This window comes from Macaca mulatta, chromosome X, assembly GCF_049350105.2.
Source record: "Macaca mulatta isolate MMU2019108-1 chromosome X, T2T-MMU8v2.0, whole genome shotgun sequence".
Taxonomy (NCBI): domain Eukaryota; kingdom Metazoa; phylum Chordata; class Mammalia; order Primates; family Cercopithecidae; genus Macaca; species Macaca mulatta.
Genome location: NC_133426.1, coordinates 100,406,234 through 100,433,326, shown reverse-complemented (window position 1 = coordinate 100,433,326; position 27,093 = coordinate 100,406,234). Strand labels below are relative to the sequence as shown.

Sequence of the window (27,093 nt, the reverse complement as noted above, 5' to 3'; positions counted from 1 at the left end):
TCTTTTCTACGGCTGAGTAGTATTCCGTGGTATACACACACACACACACACACACACACATACATGCACACAGACACACACACATATTTCACATTTTCTTTATCTACTCATTGGTCGATGAGCACTTAGGTTGATTCCATATCTTTGCAATTGTGAATTTTGCTGCAATAAACATATGCATGCAGGTGTCTTTTTGATATAATGACTTCTTTACTTTTGAATAGATACCCGGTGGTTGGATTGCTGAATTGAATGGTAGATTTACTTTTAGTTCTTTGAGAAATGTCCTTACTATTTTCTATAGAGGTAATACTAATTTACATTCCCCATGGCAGTGTATAAGCATTCCTTTTTCACCACATCCATGCCAATATCTATTGGGTTTTTGGCTTTTTAATAATGGCCATACTGACTGGGGTAAAATGGTATTTCATTGTGGCTTTAATTTGCATTTCCATGATGATAGTGATGTTAATCTTTTTTAATATGTTCATTGATCATTTGCATATCTTCTTTTGAGAAATGTCTATTCATGTCCTTTGCCCTCTTTATAATGAAGGTATTTGTCTTGTTCTTGCTTATTTGTTTGAGCTCCTTACAGATTCTGTATATTAGCCTTTGGTCAGATGCATAATTTGCAAATATTTTCTGTAGTTTATCTGTTTACTCTGATGATTATTTGTTTTGCTGTGCAGAAGCTTTAATTAGTTTAATTAGGTCTCATTTATTTATTTTTGTTTTACTTGCATCTGCTTTTGGGGTCTTACTCTTAAATTATTTGCCTAGGCTAATGTCCAGAAAAGTTTTCCTAGGTTTTCTTCTAGAATATTTATGGTTTCAGGTCTTAGATTTAGGTGTTTAATCCATCTTGAATTAATTTTTGTATATGGTGAGAGACAGAGATCCCGTTTCATTCTTCTACATGTGGCTATCCAATTTTTCCAGCACCACTTATTGAATGGAGTGTTCTTTCTCCAGTTTGTGTTTTTGTATACTTTGTCAAAATATCAGTTGGTTGTGGGTGTGCAGCTTTATTTCTAGGTTCTCTATTCTGCTCCATTTGCCTATGTATCTATGTTTATACCAGTACCACGGTGTTTTGGTCACTATAGCCTTATGGTACAATTTGAAGTTGGTCAATTACCTTGATTTGATCATTACACATTGTATATCAAAATGTCACATGAACCCCTAAAATATGAATATTACATATCAATTTTTTAAATTCTATATAATTTCAAGTATTGTTGTCCTCATATTGCTAATATATAATAGAGTTTCTTGGTTTTAAACTGAAAATTGTGACAACTAGCACATCTATAATGCTTTTTCCATATAGTATTTTACTATTCTCCGTAACAGCACCATGACGTAAAAATGTTATTACCCTAATAATCACAGAAAAGAATAAGACTTTCCTTAGGTTACTCCATTAATGAAATGTTAGATCTTGGATTTAAACCCAGTCTTTTAAATTCTAAGCCCCTTCCTCTACAAATAATTCTTTTCCTCTAGGTTTAAGGAGGCTAAAAAAAAAAAAGAAAAGATCAAATGTGAAACAAAACTGCTAATCGATCAATCAGTCAATTAAGTTTCAGACACCAGTTAATTCTCAGATGGCCTCATACATAGTGACACAGTAGATTATAAAATTTTTACATGAAGACCCACCGTGTAGAGAAACTTTTTTCTCCTCAGTCTGTTTTTATTTTAAAACAGGCATTTCATCTTAGCCACTTCTTTGTTTTGTCTTCAGTTTTATACCTTTGACTTTTGGGCACCACATATTGAAGAACCTTTATTGCACTGGGCCAAAGCTCCTAGTGTAGCATTTTCAAACCAACAGACCATTGCAACTTGATATTTGTTTCTGATTCTGTGGTCAAAGAATGACATTGAACGTTTAAAACACTTTCTTTGCGTGATTGTTATTGATAATCTGTAGTTCCATAAGTGACTACCTGAAGATTGCCTAGATATAAATAATTTTAGAACTGAACAAGTCCTTAGAGGTCATCTACTGCTTTATATTTGCAGCATTATTCCTCATATCTAATATTGTATTTGAAACTAGTATTTGATTTTGTCGTTTTTATTTTATCTGAACTGGTATTTCAGGAAAATTCTGGGAATGTTCTATTTTATCAAACATACGAGAACTATATGACAAACTTCAGGATAATGGTTATAGAGAAACGCATTCCTGTAAATTGAATTTTAGCTATATTTTAAGAATATACATTAAATTACATTTTGTTAACTGACATAAAAATACATAAACCCTTTTATGAAACGCATTATGTTTTAGAATATACACACAAAGTAGGACAGTACTTATAGGAGACCTAGAAATTATCTATTCCAAGAATTCTCATTCTTTTTGCCTCAGTATACTTGAAGAGCGTGACTGTTAAAATAGTTACTCTCAAAAACAATTCTTTATTTTGGTAGAAGGATCTCAGAATTCATGATTCTGAGAAGGAATGCTATTTGGGTATGCATTTTGAAAAATTCTCCAAGGTACTTTGGATATTTCCCTCTGAGATATCATGCCAGTTACCATATAATATCACTGATTTAGTCAAACTTGCTTATTTACTGAAGAGAAAACTGAGGAAAATACTTAATGTCAAACAGCTATTTGCTGAAAAGCAGAGACTTGCGGCTTTTTTCCCAAAATACCATATTTAAACTCCCTATTGCAGATATTTTTATCTCACAATAGCCATTTTCTATCCTACCCAACCCTGTACACTCCTTAGTAACAAAGCCCTAATTTTGGTCAGGCTCTGGACAGCCAGGTGCTTTAATAAGGAGGCGGTGCCTTCTCCACATCCCAGGAGACGAATATTGATAAATTTAAGTGAATCACGGTAATTTCATCTTCTTTCGATATTCATTGGCAAAGTCATAGCCAATGAGACACAAAGAAAATTCCACCCAGGTACTTTGAGAAAGCTGTTCTCATTCTAAATAATGGTAATAAGGATGTACCCTAGAACTTAAAGCATAAATAAATAAATAAATAAATAGATAGATAGATAGATAGATAAAGGTAATAAGGAAATGTGAGGACAATGTGATATTTGCAACTGCAGTAGCTATTCTGTAATGCTAAAGAGTCAAGCCTAAAGGCAAAAGTCAATATGCTAAATAATTGAATGTCATGGGAAGACAGAGAGAGAGAAAGAGAGAGAGAGAGAGAGAGAGAGAGTCTGCGATTCTGCATTGTAACAGGGTGCAGGAAGAAAATATTCAGGGTTTAAAATTAATTAATAGGCTGGGCGCAGTGGCTCACGGCTGTAATCCCAGCACTTTGGGGGGCCGAGGCGGTGATCACGAGGTCAGGAGATCGAGACCATCCTGGCTAACACGGTGAAACCCCGTCTCTACTAAAAAATACAAATAAATAAATAAATAAATAAATAAATAAATAAAATTAGCCAGGCGTTGTGACAGGCGCCTATAGTCCCAGCTACTTGGGAGGTTGAGGCAGGAGAATGGCGTGAACCCGGGAGGTGGAGCTTTCAGTGAGCTGAGATCGCGCCACTGCCCTCCAGCCTGGGCGACAGATGGAGCCTCTGTCTCAAAAAAAATTAATAATAATAATTAATTAATTAAGATATTATAACAGCATGAATTCTTTCTGAAGGATTATCGACACTCTAAGTAATAGCCCCATTAAAATGATTTTAATGGTAACAGCAAAAATAACATTTGCAAAGAGAACTGAAAGGTTATATTTTAGGTTTAGGAGTGCTGATTAACATTACTAAATGAAGTAAAATAGATCTCTACTGAATTGATAATTTTATGTTTATTGGCATTTTAATACTCTTAGATTCATCTGAATTACCTTGTACTGCTCTACATCTGTACCATAGTATCTGGCTGAAATAGCTTTCAAAATAGTCTGTATGATGCCTCTGCCTTTTGTCTTGTTAGTCCAATGTTTCTGCAAGTATGCATTTCTGTAATTTGAGATATGTGAAACCCTTTTGCCTTTTCTGTTCTTCTCAGTTGTACTTGAATTTTCTGAGCCCACAGGGGAAACATCTGAGAAAAAAATTATAGAATATTTTGAAATCATTGAGTTTCAGGGAAAACTCATGAATCATTCAGTCCAGCATATTTAGAGCTCCCAAATCTTCTTTTTAAAAAAATGGATGTGACCTCTTCTAATTTATAAGGCATATTGTGCAGAAGAGGCTGCAAAAAATGAGCAAGGCTACATTTGGGTATAGGCTGAATATATATCTAAACAGTGTGAAGTCTAAACAGAGATGTGCTGGAAAGAGCTCCTAACACTCTTAATATTTCTCTTATTGCCTATCATAAAACCTATAATTTCTCATTTATAAAATTATTCTTTTTGGATGTAAAGCCTTGTAGTCCATAAAAATTATCTCTTTTTTTTTTTTTTTTTTTTTTTTTTTTGAGACGGAGTCTCGCTCTGTAGCCCAGGCTGGAGTGCAGTGGCCGGATCTCAGCTCACTGCAAGCTCCGCCTCCCGGGTTCCCGCCATTCTCCTGCCTCAGCCTCCTGAGTAGCTGGGACTACAGGCGCCCGCCACCGCGCCCGGCTAATTTTTTGTATTTTTAGTAGAGACGGGGTTTCACTGTGGTCTCGATCTCCTGACCTTGTGATCCGCCCGCCTCGGCCTCCCAAAGTGCTGGGATTACAGGCTTGAGCCACCGCGCCCGGCCAAAAAAAATTATCTCTTTTTTAAATTGAAAAGTAGACCGAGAGCAGTGATTCACATCTATAATTCCAATGTTTTGGAAGGCTGAAGTGGGAGTATCAATTGATCCCAGAAGTGCAAGACTAGCAGGGAAAGAGAGCAAGCCCCTGTCTCTACCTAAAATGTATTAAATTATCCAAGGACCGTGGAACACTTCTGTAGCCCCAGCTACTCTGGAAGCTGAGATAGGAGAATACCTTGAGCCCAGAAGTTCAAGGCAGCAACAATCTATGTTCATGCCACTGCTCTCCAGCCTGGGTGACAAAGGAATATTCTGTCTGTAAAAATAAATAAATACAATTGAAAAGTGTCAATTAACAACATAGATATTAGTTGATCACTAGATCAGTTTGAGAAAAAATTGGGATCTGGAAGCAAGGGGATTTGGGCAGAAATGCCAGGGACATAATAAGAGGGGAAAGAATAGGATTTCAAGACAAACTTCACCTACTCTTTGCTCAAAACTGAAAAAAAAAGTGACCACTGGCCACAGAAGCTAAAGAAGTCACTGCAAAAAATGTATTATTTCTCTTGATCAGCAAGCATTTCCCAGCCAGTTCCCCCAGATAAGGGCTTCTCAAATTTTAGTGTGCCTAAAAATTAACTATACATCTTGTTATTAAAGCTAATGTTCTGTTTTGTTCTTGTCCCCACGTAATCATATGTCAAGGTTACGTTAGCATAAAAAATTCTAACTATACACATGGGAGATCTGGAATAGGCCCAGGAATCTATTAATAAGGAGTTCCTCACTCAGTTATGATGCAACTCGGCTCCAGCAACTTTCAGTCTAGAGTCAATCACCTGATAGGTCCTGAAATAGCTTACAATCTAGAATGGGGAGAGAAGATAGAGTATATAATTTAACATAAGTCAGAGTGTAACCAGGGTTATGGAGATGAAGGGGGAAATATACAGTTTTGAAGATCAAGGAAAGTTAGGTGGAAAAATAACTTTTGAGTAATGCATTACTTAAAAAATAGATAAGATATAAAAAATGCAGCCAATGTCAGAAAAGTATAAAGTTGGGAACTGTTTTCCTTTTCTTCTTTTTTTTTAATTATACTTTAAATTCTAGGGTACATGTGCACAATGTGCAGTTTTGTTACATAGGTATACATGTGCCATGTTGGTTTGCTGTGCCTGTTAACTCGTCATTTACATGAGGTATTCCTCCTAATGCTATCCTTCCCCCTGTCCCCCACACCATGACAGGTCCTGGTGTGTGATGTTCCCCACCCTGTGTCCAAGTGTCCTTGTTGTTCAATTCTCACCTATGAGTGAGAGCATGTGGTATTTGGTTTTCTGTCCTTGTGACAGTTTGCTCAGAATGATGGTTTCCAGCTTCATCCATCTCCCTGCAAAGGACATGAACTCATCCTTTTTTATGGATGCATAGTATTCCATGGTGTATGTGTGCTACATTTTCTTAATCCAGTCTATCACTGATGGACATTTGGGTTGGTTCCAAGTCTTTGCTATTGTGAATAGTGCCACAATAAGCATAGGTGTATGTGTGTCTTTATAGTAGCATGATTTATAATATTTTGGGTGTATACCCAGTAATGGGATTGCTGGTTCAAACGGTATTTCTAGCTCTAGATCCTTGAGGAATCGCCACACTATTTTTCACAATGGTTGAACTGGTTTACACTCCCACCAATAGTGTAAAAGTGTTCCTATTTCTCCACATCCTCTCCAGCACCTGTTGTTCCTGACGTTTTAATGATTGCCATTCTAACTGGTGTGAGATAGTATCTCATTGTGGTTTTGATTTGCATTTCTCTGATGGCTAGTGATAATGAGCATTTTTTCGTGTGTCTGTGGCTGCATAAATTTCTTTTGAGAAGGGTCTGTTCATATCCTTTGCCCTCTTTTTGATGGGATTGTTTGTTTGTTTTTTTTTTTTCTTGTAAATTTGTTTAAGTTCTTTGTAGATTCTGGATATTAGCCCTTTGTCAGATAGGTAGATTGTAAAAATTTTTTCCCATTCTGTAGGTTGTCTGTTCACTCTGATGGTAGTTTCTTTTGCTGTGCAGAAGCTCTTTAGTTTAATTAGATACCATTTGTCTATTTTGGCTTTTGTTGCCATTGCTTTTGGTGTTTTAGTCATGAAGTCCTTGCCCATGCCTATGTCCTGAATGGTATTGCCTAGGTTTTCTTCTAGGGTTTTTATGGTTTTAGGTCTAACATTTAAGTCTTTAATCCATCTTGAATTAATTTTTATATAAGGTGTAAGTAAGGGATCCAGTTTGAGCTTTCTACATATGACTAGCCAGTTTTCCCAGCACCATTTATTAAATAGGGAATCCTTTCCCCATTTTTTGCTTTTGTCAGGTTTGTCAAAGATCTGACGGTTGTAGACATGTGGTATTATTTCTGAGGGCTCTGTTCTGTTCCTTTGGTCTATATGTCTGTTTTGGTACCAGTACCATGCTGTTTTGGTTACTGTAGCCTTGTAGTACAGCTGGAAGTCAGGTAGTGTGATGCCTCCAGCTTTGTTGTTTTGGCTTAGGATTGTCTTGGCAATGTGGACTCTTTTTTGGTTCCACATGAACTATAAAGTAGTTTTTTCCAAATCTGTGAAGAAAGTCATTGGTAGCTTGATGGGGATGGCATTGAATGCATAAATTACCTTGGGCAGTATGGCCATTTTCATGATATTGATTCTTCCTATCCATAAACATGGAATATTCTTCCATTTGTTTGTGTCCTCTTTTATTTCATTGAGCAGTGGTTTGTAGTTCTCCTTGAAGAGATCCTTCACATCCCTTGTAAGTTGGATTCCTAGGGATTTTATTCTCTTTGTAGCAATTGTGAATGGGAGTTCACTCATGATTTGGCTCTCTGTTTGTCTGTTATTGGTATATAGGAAAGCTTGTGATTTTTTGCACATTCATTTTGTATCCTGAGACTTTGCTGAAGTTGCTTATCAGATTCAGGAGATTTTGGACTGAGACAGTGGGGTTTTCTAAATATACAATCATGTCATCTGCAAACAGGGACAATTTGACTTCCTCTTTTCTTAATCGAATACCCTTGATTTCTTTTTCTTGCCTGATTGCCCTGCCCAGAACTTCCAACATTATGTTGAATAGGAGTGGTGAGAGAGGGCATCCCTGTCTTGTGCCAGTTTTCAAAGGCAATACTTCCAGTTTTTGCCCATTCAGTATGATATTGGCTGTGGGTTTGTCATCAATAGCTCTTACTATTTTGAGATATGGTCCATCAATACTTAGTTTATTGAAAGTTTTTAGCATGAAGGCCTTTTCTGCATCTATTGAGATAATCATATTGTTTTTGTCGATGATTCTGTTTATGTGATGGATTATGTTAATTGATTTGCATATGTTGAACCAGCCTTGCATCCCAGGGATGAAGCCGACTTGATCATGGTGGGTAAGCTTTTTGATGCGCTGCTGAATTCAATTTGTCAGTATTTTATTGAGGATTTTTGCATCGATGTTCATCAGGGATATTGGTGTAAAATTCTATTTTTTTGTTGTGTCTCTGCCAGGCTTTGGTATCAGGATTATGCTGGCCTCATAAAATGAGTTAGGGAGGAGTCTCTCTTTTTCTATTGATTGGAATAGTTTTAGAAGGAATGGTACCAGCTCCTCTTTGTATCTCTGGTAGAATTTTGCTGTGAATCTGTCTGGTCCTGGACTTTTTTTTGGTTGGTAGGCTATTAATTATTGCCTCAATTTCAGAGTCTGTTATTGGTCTATTCAGAGATTCCGTTTCTTCCTGGTTTAGTCTTGGGAGGGTGTATGTGTCCAGGAATTTATCAATTTCTTCTAGATTTTCTAGTTTATTCGCATAGAGGTGTGTATAGTATTCTCTGATGGTAGTTTGTATTTCTGTGGGATCGGTGGTGATATCCCTTTATCATTTTTTATTGTGTCTGTTTGATTCTCTCGCTTTTCTACTTTACTAGTCTTGCTAGCAGTCTATCAATTTTGTTGATGTTTCCAAAAATCCAGCTCCTGGATTCATTGATTTTTTGAAGGATTTTTTGTGTCTCTATTTCCTTCAGTTCTGCTCTGATCTTAGTTATTTCTTGCCTTCTGCTAGCTTTTGAACTTGTTTGCTCTTGCTTTTCTAGTTCTTTTAATTGTGATGTTAGGGTGCTGATTTTAGATCTTTCCTGCTTTCTCTTGTGGGCATTTAGTGCTATAAATTTCCCTCTACACACTGCTTTAAATGTGTCCAGCAACTGTTTTTCCAGGTTTTATTATATATCCTTGTGTCTGGCTATCCAGGGTCCTGATGCTCTCTCCTGATGTCGGAACCACATAAGCCTGTCCTTACTTTGAATTTTTCCATTTTCTGTCCCTTCTCTCACTCATAAAATCTTACCTCATCTCACCCCCCTTCAGGAATGGGTCAGTTGAATATCTAATTTGATAAAGTAACTGATGATAATAGAATGTTGTCTTTAAAAATATTTTCAGTGCATTTGCTTATAGAAATGACTAACATGGACATCATAGCAAGCTGGAGATAGGATGGGAAATGCTTTTGGTCAAAGTAATCATCAGTGTCTCTTAATTCATGTTGAAGTTAATGGTCTTACAAAAATATTCACTGTGAACTGAAGTGATCAATATTGTTCAGCAAGAAGCAAACAAATTTACAAGAAAAAACAAATGACCCCATTAAAAAGTGGGCAAAGGACATGAACAGACACTCCTCAAAAGAAGACATTCATGAGATCAACAAACATGAAAAATGCTCAACATCACTGATCATTAGAGACATGCAAATCAAAACCACAATGAGTTATCATCTCACACCAGTTAGAATGGCGATTATTAAAAAGTCAAGAAACAACAGATGCTGGTGAGACTGTGGAGAAATAGAAACGCTTTTACACTGTTGGTGGGAATGTAAATTAGATCAACCATTGTGGAAGACAGTGTGGCAATTCCTCAAAGGCCTAGAACCAGAAATACCATTTGACCCAGCAATCCCACTACTGGGTATATCCCCAAAGGATTATAAATCATTCTATTATAAAGATACATGCATGTATATGGTCACTGCAGCACTATTCACACTAGCAAAGATGTGGAATCAACCCAAACACCCATCATTTATTGACTGGATAAGGAAAATGTCCTACATATACACCATGGAATACTATGCATCCATAAAAAGGAATGTGATCATGTCTTTTGCAGGTCATGGATGGAGCTGGAAGGCATTATCCCCAGCAAGCTAACACAGGAATAGAAAACCAGACACCTCATGTTCTCACTTATAAGTGGGAGCTGAACAATGCAAACACATGGATATAGGGAGGGGAACAACACATACTGGGGTCTGTTGGGATTGGCGGTGGGAGGGAGAGCATCAGGATAAATAGCTAATGCGTGCTGGCCTCATCAACATGAAGAAAAACGTTAAATACGCCGAAAGTCAGTAGCTCTTCTTGGATGTATTAGAGAATTTAGGTCACTGGGCAAGTCAGTGCTCCAAATTTGGAAATACAGATGAATACAGAGAATAACAGATTACCAGAGCAAAAACTCAGAAGTAGAAGCCTACCACTGGAACCAGAGTATGAACACTTAAAATGTAATTGACAAATTGCTGGAGGCTCAGTCTTGACACATTTGAGATTTAAAAATTGCAGTGAGTCCCAGTTTTAGTGGTAGCCCTTACACGTTCCTGAATTTTACCTCTAGGATCCCCACCAGGTCATTGGGGAGAGTGTACAATGAAGAAAAATTCCCTTCCGCCAATACAGAGAAAGAAAAAATGCCATTTAAAAATATGCCTAGAGCATTCTGCTCTCCAAAAAAAAAAAAAAAAAAGAAAGAAAGAAAAAAAAGAAAAAAAAATGCCCTCGAGGAAAACTATTTAACCAGAATCTGACCACATTGAGTTTATCAAGAGCATGATGAAACTGGAGGCAAAAATTACCCGACTTCAGTCATCTTTTAAGCTCAATCACACATGGCAATCAGTACGAAGTCTCTGTCCATCCATCAACAACTCCAGTCACTTCTAGCCTTCATATTTCAACTTGCGGGGAGGGCAGAAAGTAAGAAACAGCAGCCTGAGTGTAGCCGTGAAAAAACATGGCCCCGTCTGTATTACCTGCTCATAGGTTTATGGCAGCCATCTACTCTGACAGGTCCTGAAGCACCAGTACTGCCTCACTCTCATAAGCCCAAAGAGGACTGTCTCTCTCCATCCTATTGGAAGGAACAATTCCCGGTATACAACATGGAAGTGAGGGTCATAAAAGCAGAGCGCACTGGAAATTATAGTTTTTCTATATACTGGATATAGTCAAAGAAAAATGACATAGTGCCTATGATAGAAACTGTTCTCCTCACAAGAAAAAAAAAGCAAACAAGCAAAAAAAAATCTGCACAGTGATGATAAAATAGTCCTTTCTTATGTTCAATGAAACCATGCTTTCTGATAGCCTACTACTCTGTCACTTACTAGTTATGTGACCTTGAGCAAGTTATTTAGGCTTCTGAGCCTCCGTAGGGTTATATTAATAGTGAGAAAAATATATTAAAATGCCTTGTGTAGAATTTGGTACTTATTAGTTGTCCAATGCATCCCAATCCATATTATTTCCCTTCTTGTGACATATTGACCATATTTGCAGCATCTTTATGTACACAGTATATGCTAGAACTACATTCCTGGAACTGTCATCTAATATTCCTACCGTGAGGAATCTAGTTAAGGAAAAATCAAATTTTAGAAACTATTAATTCATATAGGTGCTTCCTGAAACATTATTCAGAGTAGTGAAAATATAAGCAATTTAAGTGTATAAAAATAGACAAATATGATGAAATATTATAAGACCATTAAAATTACAATTATGGAATGTTTTTGGTAGCATGTGAAAATGCTAAATTTAAAATATGTGTTTGTGCATATAGTTAATGATAAGGTATTGCACACATAAAAATTTAAGAGATTAGATCTCATGTTAAGTATTCTTATCAGAAATAACAACAACAAAGGGAAACAAGGAAGCTTTTTGAATCGATGTATATGTTTATTACCTTGATTGAGGTGATGATAACTTGAGTGTACACATAGGTCCAAAGTGTATACATTAATTATGAAGCATTTGCTATATACTAGTTATACCTAAACAAAACTTGAAAAATACATTAAACACTTGAATGAAAAGTAAATTAACTTTAAAAATGTTATGGGTAAAGTAAGATAAACAGTTTATATAAGTAAAAAACTATATTGCAACCAACTGGAAAAAAATAGTAAAATGTTAATATTTGTTTTGAGTGGTAGGAGGCAGTCACTGTATTTAGGTGAAATTCTCTTCTGTGATGTTCACATTTTTGAAAAAGTAAATATATATATATATATATACACACACACATATACACAATTTTTGTAATGCAATTTTTATTAAAATAAATATGAGTGTAACCACTATATTTCTCATGTAGTATGACTTTTCCTGAGTGTTACTCTAGACAGCTGTATTAGTGGAGTAGGGCTGCCATAGGCAAGTACCATTAACTGTGTAACTTAAACAACAGTAATTTACTTTTTCACAGTCTTGCAGCCTAGTGGTCTGAATGCTGATGTTGGCAAGGTTGGTTTCTTCTGATACCTTTCTCCTTGGCTTGTAAGCATCCATCTTCTCCCTGTGTCTTTGCACGGTCTTCTCTCTGTACACAAACATGTCTGTGTCCTAATGTCCTCTTTTTCTAAGGACACCAGTCATACTGGAGCAGGGTCCACCATAGTGACTGTATTTTAAATTAATTTTCTCTTTAAAGATCCTCTTTTCAAATGCAGTCACATGCTGAGTTACTGGAATTCAGGACTTCAACTTATAAATCTTGGAGGACACAATTCAGCCCATAACTCTCCACCTTCTGAACCCCCAAATGAATGTCCATCTCACATGCAAAATATATATACCCCTTCTAAACAGCCCAAAACAAAAGTATTAACCCATTTCAGAATCAATGTAAGGCCAAAATCTCATCTAAATATCTAAATCAGGAATGGGTGAGACTTAAAGTATGATTCATTCTGAGGGAAAATTTCTCTCCAGCTGTAAACCTGGGAAACGAGACAAATTATCTGTGTTCAAAATGCAATTGTGAGACAGTTATACAATAATTATTCTCATTCCAATAAGGTGGAATTGTAAATAACAATGGAGTCGTGGGCCCCAAGTAAGTCCAAAACCTATCAGGGCAAATTCCATTCGATTTTAAGGTTCAAGAATAATCCTCTTTGACTTGATGATCTGTTCTCTAGGCCCATCTGTGTGGCCCTGCCTTCCAGGTTCACCATGGCAGCAGCCCCATGCCCTGAATCTGTGCTCTCTATACCAGTCATGCTAACCTCTGAACTACCTTCAAGATTATCTTTCCCCTTTCTTGAAGGATAATTTATGTTCACAGTTAGATATCTCTACTGACGATCTTGTAGAATCACAGAAGTCCAACAACCTTCCTTCATTTAATCTCATCTCTGTTCTGTTCAATACAAGTTAGCAGAATTTCTGCTGGTATAAAATTTTCAAAAATATTATTGATCTCGCATGCAATTCACTAGAGTCCATGCTTTCAGACAAAAAGATCCTCCACAGATCTTTCTAGATAATCAGATCTTGGCTTCTACTGAGATAGCTGATTAACCCGCGAGACACACTCATAATCTTTTTAGCAAATGACTGTTTAGCCACAACCTTGTTCTCTCCAGAATATGCGTTCTCATTTTTTAAAATATAGGATAGGCTGACAACTTTGGAAATCTTCACATTCTATTTTGTGTGTGTGTTTAACAGTTCATATATATATAAATGAAATATGTAATATTTCATATTTCATTTATATTTATATATTATATATTTCATTATACATATTCATTCATATATATATATATATAATGAAATATTATTCAGCCCTAAAAAAGAATGACATCTTGCCATTTGCCATAACATGGATGAGACTGGAGGACATTATCCTAAGTGAAATAAACCAGACACACACAAAAAATACTGCATTATCTCACTTATATGTGAAATCTAAAATAAAATCAAATATACACAGATAGAGAACAGTGGTTACTAGGGGCAAGGGAAGAGGAACTGGGGAATGTAAGTGAGAAGATACAAAGTAGCAGATATGTAGGATGTAAAAAATCTAGAGATCTAATGTACAACATGAGAACTGTAGATAATAAAATTGTAATATATTTGGAGTTCTTTCTAAATGAGTAGATTTTTAGCTGCTGTAGCCACAGAAACACACACAATAAATAAGTACCTTGGTGAGTTGGTTGGTGTGTTCATTTGATTCACCATAGTAACCTTTTAACTCTCCCTATATATCCCATAACATTGTGTCGTATGCCTTAAATATGCACAACAAAATAATTTTGAAAAATATAAACGCTTACTAATTTTTAAAAAATTCTTCAGTTAATGGCTCTTCTCTCACATTTTACCATAAGCAGAAAGGAGAAACCAGAGTGCATCTTAAACACTTTGCTTAGAAATCTCCTCAGCTGAATATCCAAATTTACTGCTTATAAGTTCTACTTTCCACAAAATGCTAGAGCACAATTTGGCAAAGATCTTTGCCACTGTATGACAAGGATCACCTTTCCTCTAGTTTCCAGTCATATGTTACAAATTTTCATCTGAGATGTCACCAGAAGCAGCTTTAATGTTCATATAACCATTATTTTCATGATGATATATGTATTCTCTAACATAATAAAATCTTTCTCTATACCTCTTCTGTTTTCTTTTTGATTCTTCACCAGAATCACCTTTAACATCCATATTTTTTAACATCTTCAAAACAATCTAGGCTTTTTCTAACATGCACTTACAAACTCTTCCAACCTTTACTCATTATGTGCTTCCAAAGCCAAATCCATATTTTTATTTATTAGTTGCAGTAGCACCCTGTTTTCCAATATCAAAATTTGAATTAGTTTGATAGAGCAGCCATAAAAATTCCACAGATAGGGTGACTTATATAACAGATTTTTTTTTTCTTTTCGTAGTCCTGGAGCCTAGAAACCCAGAACTATGTGTTTGCAGAGCTAGCTTCCTCTGAGGCCTCTCTTCTTGGGCTTGTACGTGGCTGTCCTCTCCCTGGGTCTTTACATGGTCTTCCCTCTGTACAAATACACTTCTGTGTCCTAATTGCTTCCTCTTATAAGGACTCCAGCCGTATTGAATTAGGGCCTATCTTTGTTATCTCATTTTAAATTAATTACCACTTGAAAGAGTCTCTCTCCAAATGCAGTCACATTCTGAAGTACTGAGGGTTAGGACTTTAACACATAAATTTGGGGAAACACAAGTTAGCTCATAACTGCAGTCCTTGCTCGATTATTATCACTTACCTGACCCGAATACCTACTTCATAAAAAATTAATGGTCATCAACAAAATAGAGATAACATCATTTAGTCAACTAATTTGCTTTTTTATTCCCTCTGCTGTGTAGTACCTTTGTGACTTTAGTCAAGAAAAACACATTTTTTTTTTTTTTGAGACAGACTCTCGCACTTTGGCCCAGGCTGGAGTGTAGTGGTGCCATCTTGGCTCACTGCAAGCTCTGCCTCCTGGGTTCATGCTATTCTCCTGCCTTAGCCTCCCGAGTAGCTGGGACTACAGGGACCCGCCACCACGCCTGGCTAATTTTTTGTATTTTTAGTAGAGACGGGGTTTCACCGTGTTAGCCAGGATGGTCTCCATCTCCTGACCTTGTGATCCACCCTCCTTGGACTCCCAAAGTGCTGGGATTACAGGCGTGAGCCACCATGCCTGGCCAAGAAAAACACTCTTATCCTCAGTTTCCTGACTTGCAAAATAAGGATGATAATATCTGTCTTATAGAAATTTTGAGCACATTAAATGATATACTACATGTAAAGAACCTATTGTAGTGTCCGATCGAAGTAAATATTAAACAAACATGAATTCCTTTTTCTTTTCCTCCTATTAGTGAGAATTGCTTCAATATCGTCATCTCCACTATGGAATGTATCCACATTCATCCTTTTTCCATGCCTCTGGTTTTTAAGAAAATCCTCTACTCATGTTCTCAGTTCCACTAACTCCAGCCTTTTTTGGTAGTTGATATCATGAAGATAAATTTGAATATTTGATATTACAGGTCTGTATCTCACTTAGCTGTGTGACCTTGGGACTTTCAGCTAATTGTTCTGAACTCAGTTTCTAATTTGTAGAATAAGGATAATAATACATGCCTCATAGGATTGTTGTGCTTGGTACAGGTGCCAAGCATCAGTAAATATTTCTTGAGTGAATACTGATGATAACAAATACCATTTATTGAACATTTACTATATGCCAGGCAGTGAACTAAGTATTTTTCATATCTTATTTGATTGAATTTTCACAAAAACCATATCAAGGGTATCAATAAATTCCCCCTATTTTGCTTAAGCTAACGCAACATGGTCTTCTTTATTTTATAACCAAAGACCCCTTACTAATATAGTAGTTGAGTCTATTTTTTAACATTCTGACAGGAATATAATTTGCAACACAATGTCCACCAAGGACAGTATACTATTTCTTGATATATATTTCATTTCTATTTTTAATCCAATGCCATAAAATATTTTTTGTAAAAATGAAGAACACTATTATTTATGTACAACCCAAAACCCATCATTTGTGACAAGAGAAAAAAATTAAAAATTAAATTAAAACTTCTAACAAGAATGAAAAAAGACCTTTTACGTGTGTGTGTGCGCTTAAAAGATTCTCTCTCCAAATGCATTCACATTCTGAAGTACTGAGAGTTAGGACTTTAACATATAAATTTGGGGAAACACAAGTTAGCTCATAACTTCAGCCCTTGCTAGATTATTATCACTTACCTGACCCGAATTCCTACTTCATAAAAATTAATGGTCATCAACAAATGTGTGTGTGTGCATAGATGAATATAACTCATTTCAGAAAGAATAAGGTATGGTTTAGTCCTTTAGTATTTTTTCTAACTTTCAATCTTTTGATGTAGATCTTCTGTCATTTCAGGCTGTTTCTTCTTCTCTTGTATACCACTCAAATGATATTTTGTTCATAGATCTTACTCCTTCTCATTGCTCTGCATAGCGTAAATATTTAAGGACTAAAGCTGATCACAGAAACGTTTTAGGGAAAGCCAGTTTGTCATCTTTATTCTTCCTCTATCCTCTCTTTGAGCTCATCTTAATTCCCTCAATAGCACATTTCCTCTATAGTCACTAATTTCTTTTTACCTCTTAAATACGTTTCATATATTCTCCCTTCACTCACAGTGTCATCCATACTCCAACCACAATGATATTTCTAAAACTTAAAGCAGGTCGGGTGTGGTGGCTCACACCTGTAATCCCAGCACTTTGGGAGGCCGAGGCAGGTGGATCACAAGGTCAAGCGATGGAGACCATCCTGACTAACACGGTGAAACCCCGTCTTTACTAAAAATACAAAAAAACAGCCAGTCATGGTGGTGGGGGCCTGTAGTCCCAGCTACTTGGGAGGCTGAGGCAAGAGAATGGCATGAACCCAGGAGGCGGAGCTTGCAGTGAGCCAAGATGGCACGACTGCACTCCAGCCTGGGTGACAGTGCAAGATTCTGTCTCAAAAAAAAAAAAAAAATGTAAAGCATACCCCATTTAAAACCCACTAAACACCTCTCACTATTGTCTTCAGGATAAAGATCAAATTTTTCAGTTGGCAAGCAACATTCTCCATGTTCTGACTCTCTCTTCCCTTTCCTTTGTCTTATCAAATGCTCACAAGAACTCTGCCTCAGAGCTGTGAACCTGCCGGAATGCTCTATTTCTGATGTCAAAATGTCTTGCCCCTTCATTTACTTCTAGCCTTTGCTCAAATATCTCTTGCCAGGCCCCAGGATCTGGATTACAGTGAGGGAAATGAGGTGCCAAGGGCACAAAATTTAAGGAGGAATTTGCTCCCAGACTTGTGAAAGTGCAATGTTGGCTACTGAGAATTAGTGCCCTCTTACGTTTTGTGTTCTGATGACTTTCCTTGCCCCACCCTAACCCCAGCCTCCCTGGTATCTACCATATAATATTGTAACCACACCCTGACACATCCTCTCCCCCTCCTCTGGTTTACTTCTCTATAGCATTTGTCACCATTCGACGTATTTACTTACATATTTGTTACTTTTGTCTCTGTCCCTAAAACAGTGCAAGCTCTATGAGGACAGGAATTATCTTAAGTTTTGTTCACTGCTGTATATCTAGAGCCTAGAATAGTACCTAGAATATAGTAGGTACTTGATAAAGATTTGTTGAATGAAGAATGTACAAATCTACTTGAAATTTCTAGAACCCCCACACTCTCTGCATGACTTTGCATATGCTATTCTCTCTGCTAGGAATACCCTCCCTACCTAAGTATGCCATATTAACTCCTACCTACTCTTATGAATTAAGATTTGCTTTCTTCAGAAGCCTTCCTTAACATCTTTTACACTTTATTAATTGTCCCTCTTTTGCAAAAATTCTCATATTATCACACTATATTATGGTTGTGTTTCTTATCTATAGTCTCAACTAAACTGTGAATTTCTTGAATGCCATGAATCCCTGACTGTGTAGGCTTGGTATAATATAAAGTGCTTTGAAGACACTGAGGTATGAGCTAGAATCCTGATTTAGCCACTTGCTCACAGGACAAATCACTTAATCTCAGTAAGCATGTCTCCTCATCTAAAACGTGAGGATGGTAATGTATATTTTATATGGGGAACGTGAAGATAAAATAAGGATCTGTACATAAAGGGCTTAGCATTTTGCCCAACACATTGCATGCACTCAAAAAATGATAGATGTTATTATCTCTATCGCCCCTCCACAAGCAATTAACAGAACTCTAGTTAAACAGTAGGTGCTGAGCACATGTTTGAATAAATGAATACATGCTTCACCCTGCCTGTCCATGTCCTCACAATTTTTGATACTCTGAGCTTCCCTCTCCAGGTTGTTCTAGAGTCAGTTCATACCAGCTTACAAGAACTGATTTGTATACGTTTCTTTTCAATTCCATGTTCAATAGTATCTCACTGGTAGAACGAAATCAGCCATGATAGACATATTTACACAATAGAATTCATCAAATAATGCAAATCAAGTCTTCCTTCTCCCTCTCCAAAATCAGTTTATCAGCACACCATTATCCCACTCCTGACTTATATATAGAAATAAAATAATGAATGAGGAAGAGAACAGAGGTGATTACGACAGGTGTTTATATAACCTGTGGAAGATAGGTGGACTTTTGATGTCCTTTAAATCATAAGAGCCCCTTGTGTGAAAAATGTAATCTTTCTATTATTAGAATACATTTTCAAGAAAAATATATTTTAATTTAAAAAGATAGTGATTTGTGCTGGTCATATTAACTATACGGAGTCAGGAAAAAAGTAAGTTTGTTAAAGATAAATCAACAGGTTGTGTTGAGTATAACCTCTCTCTAGGAGGTTACCTATGTGATCTAGAGCTGGAGGTAGAGAAGTAATATGTTATTTGGGTCTCGAGTACTCCATCTATTAAATAGGAATATGCAGTAGTCCAGACATGCTTTTTTTTAAAGCCTCTCTGGCAGCATAGTATAATGAAAAGTACCTTGGACCTATAGGTAAGAAGACATCACTCCTTATTCTTACTTGCTAGTAAAGTGTTATATAACTTGCTAGTCAGGTGTTGAGACAGATCACAAATAAAATGGAATATTTATGTTTTGTGTTCTTGATGAGACTACTTTGAGCATCAAATGCAATGATATAGTGGAATGTTTTTGGTAAACCTTAGCATGCTGTTGAAGGTTTTAGCATGCTATTTAAATTATTAACATGGTTATGATGTTTTGACTGCTTGCATGATCTTTGATTGATTATACAACAAGATTGTTTGCCAAATGGATTTCCCACCTCACTAAGGATAAGGATGGTAAAAATTGGTATTGACTACTGAAGATTTTCAACAATTATTGACATCATAAAAATTAACTATACTCAACTCTTGCCAATTTGCTTTTGTAATCATAGTGACTAACTGAAATCTCAGGATCTCTCCTTTTTGCTGCTGGTTGAGAGTAACCATTCTTCTATCATGATGTCTCCAATACCCCCTCAAAATGGTAATTCTGAAAAAAGAAGGGTAAAGGCGTTACTTTTTGCAAGAAAGCCACAGTCCTCCCTCATATTGTCATATTGTAATTTTTCTTCTTCTTTTTTCTTTTTTTTTTTTTTTTGAGACGGAGTCTCACTCTGTCCCCAAACTGGAGTACAGTGGTGCGATCTTGACTCACTGCAACCTCCATCTCTCAAGTTCAGGCAATTCTCCTGCCTTAGCCTCCTAAGTAGCTGGGACTACAGGCACACACCACCACCCCCAGCTAAGTTTTGTATTTTCAGTAGAGACATGGTTTCACCATGTTGGCCAGGATGGTCTCGATCTCTTAACCTGGTGATCCACCCACCTCGGCCTCCCAAAGTACTGGGATTACAGGCGTGAGCCACCACACCCGACCTCATATTGTAATTTTTCTAGCAGCACTTATTGCAAGTTTCTTCAGATTTTGAAAAACACATTGACTTTTTGGAGAACTAATCATGAGTCCCATTTGTCTTTATTGTATAAATGTAGACCCTCCCTTCTCAGTTTGCCAACATCTAAAACAAGCACCAGTGATTTAGTACAGCCATACAAACATTGAATCAGAGTTAAGGGAAGGAGTATAGTTGATGCTTTAGTCTAAAGAGAAAAAGGATGAGCCGCAGACCCAGCAGCAACAAAAGGACATTCTGATCTAGGTTTTATATTACCTGGGAGCCTGACTTCTGGTTCAATTCCCAGTTCTGTTAGTGGCACAACACACTGCCTTGGGCAAATCACTTAACCTCCTTGTGTGCCTGACTGTCTGTGAAAAGAATGAAGCACAGACGTAGCTTAATGTTTATGTATCACTTTGGGCTCCTGGAAGCATAATGCCATTGTGTATTGGTAGTAGATATAAGAAAACATACTTTTAAAATTTTAGCTGCGATTGCGTAGATTCGCATTGTTCACGAGAGCATCAGACTTGAAGATTTGTACACAGTTACAAGTCTTACCCTTCTAATGGCAAACAGTCAAATTGATAGCATGCTGCCCAGGCTAAATAAGTCGCCTGCTTTGCTTCAAGGATACTGACATTTGCCTTCTGTCAGTATTTCTTTCAATAGCATGAAAGAGTCTCATCCAATTATGCACAGAAAATGTCTAAAAGTCCTTCCAGGGTCCTGATACAGCATAAATAAACTTACCCATCGTCAGGCTGAACTAATCTGTCTGATGCTAGCCACTATAGAACATAATAAATATTAGGTATTTAGGAACATACATCAATAGTCAATAAAAATATCTGTCATTTATTGAATGACTACAGTATACCAGCTCTTTATATAGTTTATTTTATAATCCTCACAACTACTCCGCAAAGTTAGTATTAGCTTCATTTACAGGTGAAATCCCTAAAGCTCGGAGAGGTAAAGAAACCTGATTGAGGCCAAATTACTACTAAATAACAGACTGGAATCCATATTCAAATGCAACCCTATTATACTCCAAAACCCACATTCCTAGCCAGTATACTCTACTACTTCCTTTTCTAAGTTCTTCCCAGTTGAGGATGGATTCCATCTCTTGATATCTCAAAGCACTCTTAAATTACTTATGCAAAGTGGATGTGGTACTTGAGATATCCTGTCTAACCTTTTAATAGGCATGTTTCTGGTGTTGCTCTAGTAGGAGTAACACCAGAATTTTGGTCTAAACTACTTTGATATGTGAGGACATCATAGTAGGACCCATAGCCAAGTCTTGATCGAATAGTGAATTTGGAGAGAATTCTTTCCTCTTTACTTTGAACAAGTTTTATTCAACTGAAATACTGTAATGATATACAGAAAAATATATTCCCCAGAACTCCCTTCATGAAAAGGGCTAGTGTTTGTTCAGAAACAATTCATTGACACATCTAGTTAGGGTATAACTTTAGACAAAGTTGTAAGTTATATAAGTTGTTCACTGTAAGGACACCTGGGAGACGGAGCAAATGAAGGCTGGAATCTAATTTACACTTGGCTTATCATACTGTGCATTCTAATGCAGGGCTACTGTAGCCTGCAGAAAGAAATGAATTTGGCTTTGCACAAAGAAACAATCCTGCACTCTCAAGGTTATATCCACCAAGAGAGAACATGCTTTTCTAATGTATGCAGGGATGCTCTATAGGTTAGAAAAAGGATATCTCCTTTAATCTGGTTACCTTTTTATTCATCATTCTTTGTATTTTTAAAAAGTCTTATAGCTATTGCAGGCATTTGGCTAAATAACTTATAATATTGTCACATTTGTTTTTACGACAACTTATGATTCTCTCCATTTTACAGTAATATGCTCTAAGCAAAACAATCCTAAGTGGCAGAATCTGTATTTGAACACAACTTTGACTCCAAAGACAATGCTCTTAACTTTAAGGCTTTACTGCCACCCTAACATTATAACATTGTTTGTTGTCCATACAGTAAATATCTCTAAGTATTCATAAAATAAAAGATGAAAATATACAACCATATCACCGAGTTATTTTATAAACTTTGGAGTATATAGTTAATTTTCTGATTTGCATATTTGCTAATTGTTACTGAACCAGTCTTATTTTGACCCTATCATGAACCAAGTCACCAAATAAAATTTTCTTTATCCTTGGTATAAGATCATTTCTGTTCAGATTTTCCTTAAAACCTTAATATTAAACACACCAAAATGTATAAGTCAAAATGCTTCTGGGAGAGGGAGTGGAGCAAGATGGCGGAATAGAAGACTGCACTGATCATTCCCTCCACAAGGACACAAATTTAACAACTATCTACACGCACACACACACACACACACACACAATCTTCAATAGGACCAAAAATCAGGGTAGCACTCACAGTACCTGGTTTTAACTTCACTGAAAGAGGCACTGAAGAGGTAGCAAAAACAGTATTGCATTGCTGATGCCACTCCTCCCACATCCACCGGCACTGGCAGCATAGTGCTGAGAACTTTTCCGTGCTCTAGGGAGAGGGTGAACCAGCAATTGTGACGTATTGCACATAGGGCTGCCCTTTTATGGAAGAAACCGAAACCAGACTATACTCAGCTGGCACCTGACCATGGAAGGAGTAATGAAGCCAGTTCTAGGCAAAAGGGAATCACCAATCCCAGTGGCTGGAACATGAGTTCCTGCAAGTCTCACCACCACAGACTGAAGTGTCCTAGAACCCAAAATAAACTTGAAAGGCAGTCAAGGCCACAAGGACTGCAACACCTAGGCAAGTCCCAGGGCTGAATTCAGCCCAGAAACAGTGGACTAAGGAGATGTGCAATCTTAGATACCAACCGGGGTGGCTAAGGGAGTGCTGGCATCACCCCTCCCTTAACCCCAGGCTGCACAACTCATCTCTCCAAAGGAAGCCTCCTGCCTTCACTTGAGGAGAGGAAATGGAAGAGTGGGAAGGACTTCGTCTTGCATCTTGGGTACCAGCTCAGCCACAGCAGGATAGGGAACAAGTGAGAGTCATGTGGCCCCTTTTTCAAGCCCTGGCTCTCGGACATTTCTAGATATGCCAGGGCCAGAAGGGAATCCTCTGTCTTGAAGGGAAAGACCTAGTCCTGGCAGGATTTATCACCTGCTGACTGAAGAGCCCCTGAGTCCTTATAAACCAGCAGTGAAACCAGGTATTATGTTGAGGCCCAGGAGTGAGACACTGAGACTTGTTGGCTTCGGGTGAGACACAGCACATTCCCAACTATGGGTGCTATGGAATGAGACTCCTTCTGCTTGAGAAAAGTGGAGGGAAAAGGAAAGGGGACTTTGTCTTGCACCTTAAGTATCAGCTTGGCCACAAGGGAATAGAGCTAAAAGCAGACTCTTGGGGTCCCTAATTTTAGGATATGACTCTTGGATGGCATTTCTGGACCTGCTGCAGGACAGGAGGGGAGCCCACTGCCCTGAAGGGTGAGTCCCAGGCCAGCAGCATTCAACACAAGCTGACTGAAGAGCCCTTGGGCCTTAAGGAAACATTGGTGGTAGTCTGGCAGTATTCCTTGTGAGCCTGAGGTAGCAGTGGCCATGAGGTGAGGCTCCTCTGTGTTTGGAAAGGGGAGGGAAGAGTGGAAAGATCTGCTTCTTGTGATTTGTCAGTTCAGCCACAGTAAATAGAACAGGTAGATTGTTAAGGTTTTCGACTCTAGCCTCTGGCACCAAGACGCCACCTCTGGATCCATCCAAGGCCTGGGGGAACTTGCCACCCTGAAGGAAAAGATAGAGTCCTGAATGGCATTGCAACCTGCTGATTGTAGAGTCCGAGGGCTTTGAGCAAAAATAGGCAATAGCCAGGCAGTGGTTACAGCAGGCCTTTGGTGAGACCCGGCGCTGTTTTGGCGTAAAGTCTGACTCAGTGCAGTTCTAGCTGTGGTGGCCACAGTGGTTCTTGTGTCCCTCCACGCACAGCTACAGGTGGCACAGAACGAACAGACTCAATTTTCTTGGGAGAAATAAGTGAAGAGAACACAAGTCTCTGCCTGGTAGTTCAGAGAATTCTTCTGAATCTTGGCCAAGACCATCAAGTATGTATGTGTCTTCAAGGATGACTGTTACTGGGCTTGGGGTCCCCTCAAAACACAAACAGCCTAAATTTCAATACCCAAGTCCTTTAGAATACCTAGAAAGCCTTCCCAAGAAGGACAGGTGAAAACAAGCCTAAACTGTAAAGATTGCAATACCTAACTCTTCAATGCCCAGACAAAAATGAACATCTAAATGTATCAAGATGAGTGCTGTGCGTGGTGGCTCACGTCTGTAATCCAAACTGTTTGGGAGGCCAAGGTGAGCTAATCACCTGAGGTCAGGGGCTCAATAACAGCCTGGGCAACATGGTGAAACCCTGTCTCTACTAAAAATACAAAAAGTAGCCAGGCATGGTGGTGCATGCCTGTGATCCCAGCTACTCAGGAGGCTAAGGTACAGGGAAATAAACAGATCTCCCAGACAGAATTCAACAAATAAATATCAGTCTGCCCTATAGGCCAAATGGATCTAATATATATTTAGGGAACATTTCAGCCAATGGCTGAAGAAAACACATTCTATTCCTCAACCATGGATCATTCTCAAGCATAGGTCATATGTTAGGTAAAAAAATCAAGTCTTAAAATATTCAAAAACATTGAAACAGTATCAAGCATCTTTTCTGATGACAATGGAATAAAACTAAGAATCAATAAAAAGAGAAATTCTGGAACTACCCAAAAGTGGAAATTAAACAATGCTTCTGAAAGACCAGTGAAGAAATTCAGAAAACTGAAAAATTTCTTAAATGATAATGAAAACACAACATACCACAATCTATGGGACACAGCAAAAGCAGTACTAAGGAGAAAATGTATAGCTATAAGTGCCCATATCAATAAAGAAGGAAAACATAAAATAAACAACCTAACTATGCATGTTAAAGAACTATAAAAGCAAGAGCCAACCAAACCCAAAATCAGTAGAAGAAAATAAATAACAAAAATCAGAGAAGAAATAAATGGATTGAAACGAATAAAATAATACAAAATGAAAAACTCTTTTTGGAAAAATTAAACAAAAATCAACATTTAGCCAGACTAAGAAAAAAAGGAGAAGACCCAAATAAATAAAATCAGGATGAAAAACACATATTACAACTGACACCGCAAAAATTCAAAGGATTATTTGTGACTACCATGAGCAACTATATGCTAATGAATTGAAAAATCTAGAAAAAATAGACAAATTCCTAGACACATACAACCTACCAAAATAGAACTATGAAGAAATCCAAAACCTAAACACACCAATAACAACGAATGAGATGAAAGCTGTAATAAAAAGCCTCCCCGTTAAAAAATAAATAAAAAATAAAGCTTATGACCAGATCATATTTTTTTTTTTTCCTGGTGGAGTGACCCAAAGCTTCATTTCTGAAGGTTCTGGGCCATTTGTAGTCCTTTCTGGATTGGGCTGTCATAGTTTCCCATTGACCTTAATCACAGGGTATGGTAATAATAAGAGGCATCCTAATGGATCTCCTGTATTTCATGCATACTCTTCCTTAAATCTGTTGTAGAGTAGTAGACTGATTTCATCTTGACAGTCCGGGTCAACCACTCCAGCCAACACTGTAACTCCCTTCTTAGCCTGTTGACTTAAAGGTAGCAGGAGCCCAAAGTGTCCAGGTGACAATCTTAACTTCCAGTTTAATGGAATTGCTGTGTCTCCCAGTGGCAGCGTTCCTCTCTCTGGAACTAAGACCTCTAGGTCAACAGAACCGAATGTCATGGGAACAGGAAGCAAAAGTTTTGCTAGTGAATCACTAGGGGTGATGGTGACTAGTGCCACTTCTACTTCCATCCCCTGATTCCTGAGCCTGTGAATCCTGGCTATGCAAGAAAAAGTACCATATATTGGATGCTGATTCAGAGTGTATATGACGTTCTGGTGGACTTTGCCCCAGCCTGCCAAGTATTGTCATCTAGTTGGCATTGTAATTGTGACTACAAAAGGTCATTCCACCATTCTATCAATCCAGCTGCTTCAAGGTGATGGGGAACATGATGGTAAGACCAGCAAATTCCATGAGCATGAGCCCCCTGACGCAATTCTTTAGCCATAAAGTGAGTGCCTTGGTCAGAGGCACTGCTGTGTGGAATACCTACTACGGTGGATAAGGTATTTCATGAGTCCATGGATGGTAGTCTTGGCAGAAGCATTGAGTGCAGGATAGGCAAACCCATATCCAGAGTAAGTGCCTGTTCCAGTGAGGACAAACCTCTGCCCTTTCCATAACGGAAGAGGTCCAATATAATCAATCTGCCACCAGGAAGCTGACTGATCAACCCAAAGAATGGCGCAATATCGAAGGCTCAATGTTTATTTACTATAGCTCTGTGGTGTAATTTGAAGTCAGATAATGCGATCTTCTAGTTTTGTTCCTTTTGCTTAAAGTAGCATTGGCTATTCTGGGCATTTGCTGTTTTCATGTAAATTTTAGGATTGTTTTTCTATTTCTGTGAAGAATGTCGTTGGTATTTTGAGAGGGATTGCATTAAATCGGTAGATTGCATTGGGTATTGTGTACATTTTAAAAATTGATTCTTCCAATCCATAAACATGAAATATCTTCATTTTTTGGTGTTCTTTTAAATTTCCTTCATCAGTGTTTTGTTGTTTTTATTATAGCAATTTTTCATGAGTAGGTTAAACAA

The 27,093-nt window shown here is 37.6% G+C and overlaps 1 long non-coding RNA gene across 1 annotated transcript in view; it reads right to left on the bottom strand.

Moving 5' to 3' along the window:
* The window catches only part of LOC114674925 (uncharacterized), a 54,691-nt gene extending 31,800 nt beyond the window's left edge, over positions 1–22,891 (bottom strand). The window contains exon 1 of the long non-coding RNA XR_013412754.1: positions 22,757–22,891. This is a non-coding gene — a long non-coding RNA (uncharacterized LOC114674925). The remainder of the gene's footprint in view (positions 1–22,756) is intronic.
* Between the last annotated feature and the right edge of the window lie 4,202 nt (positions 22,892–27,093).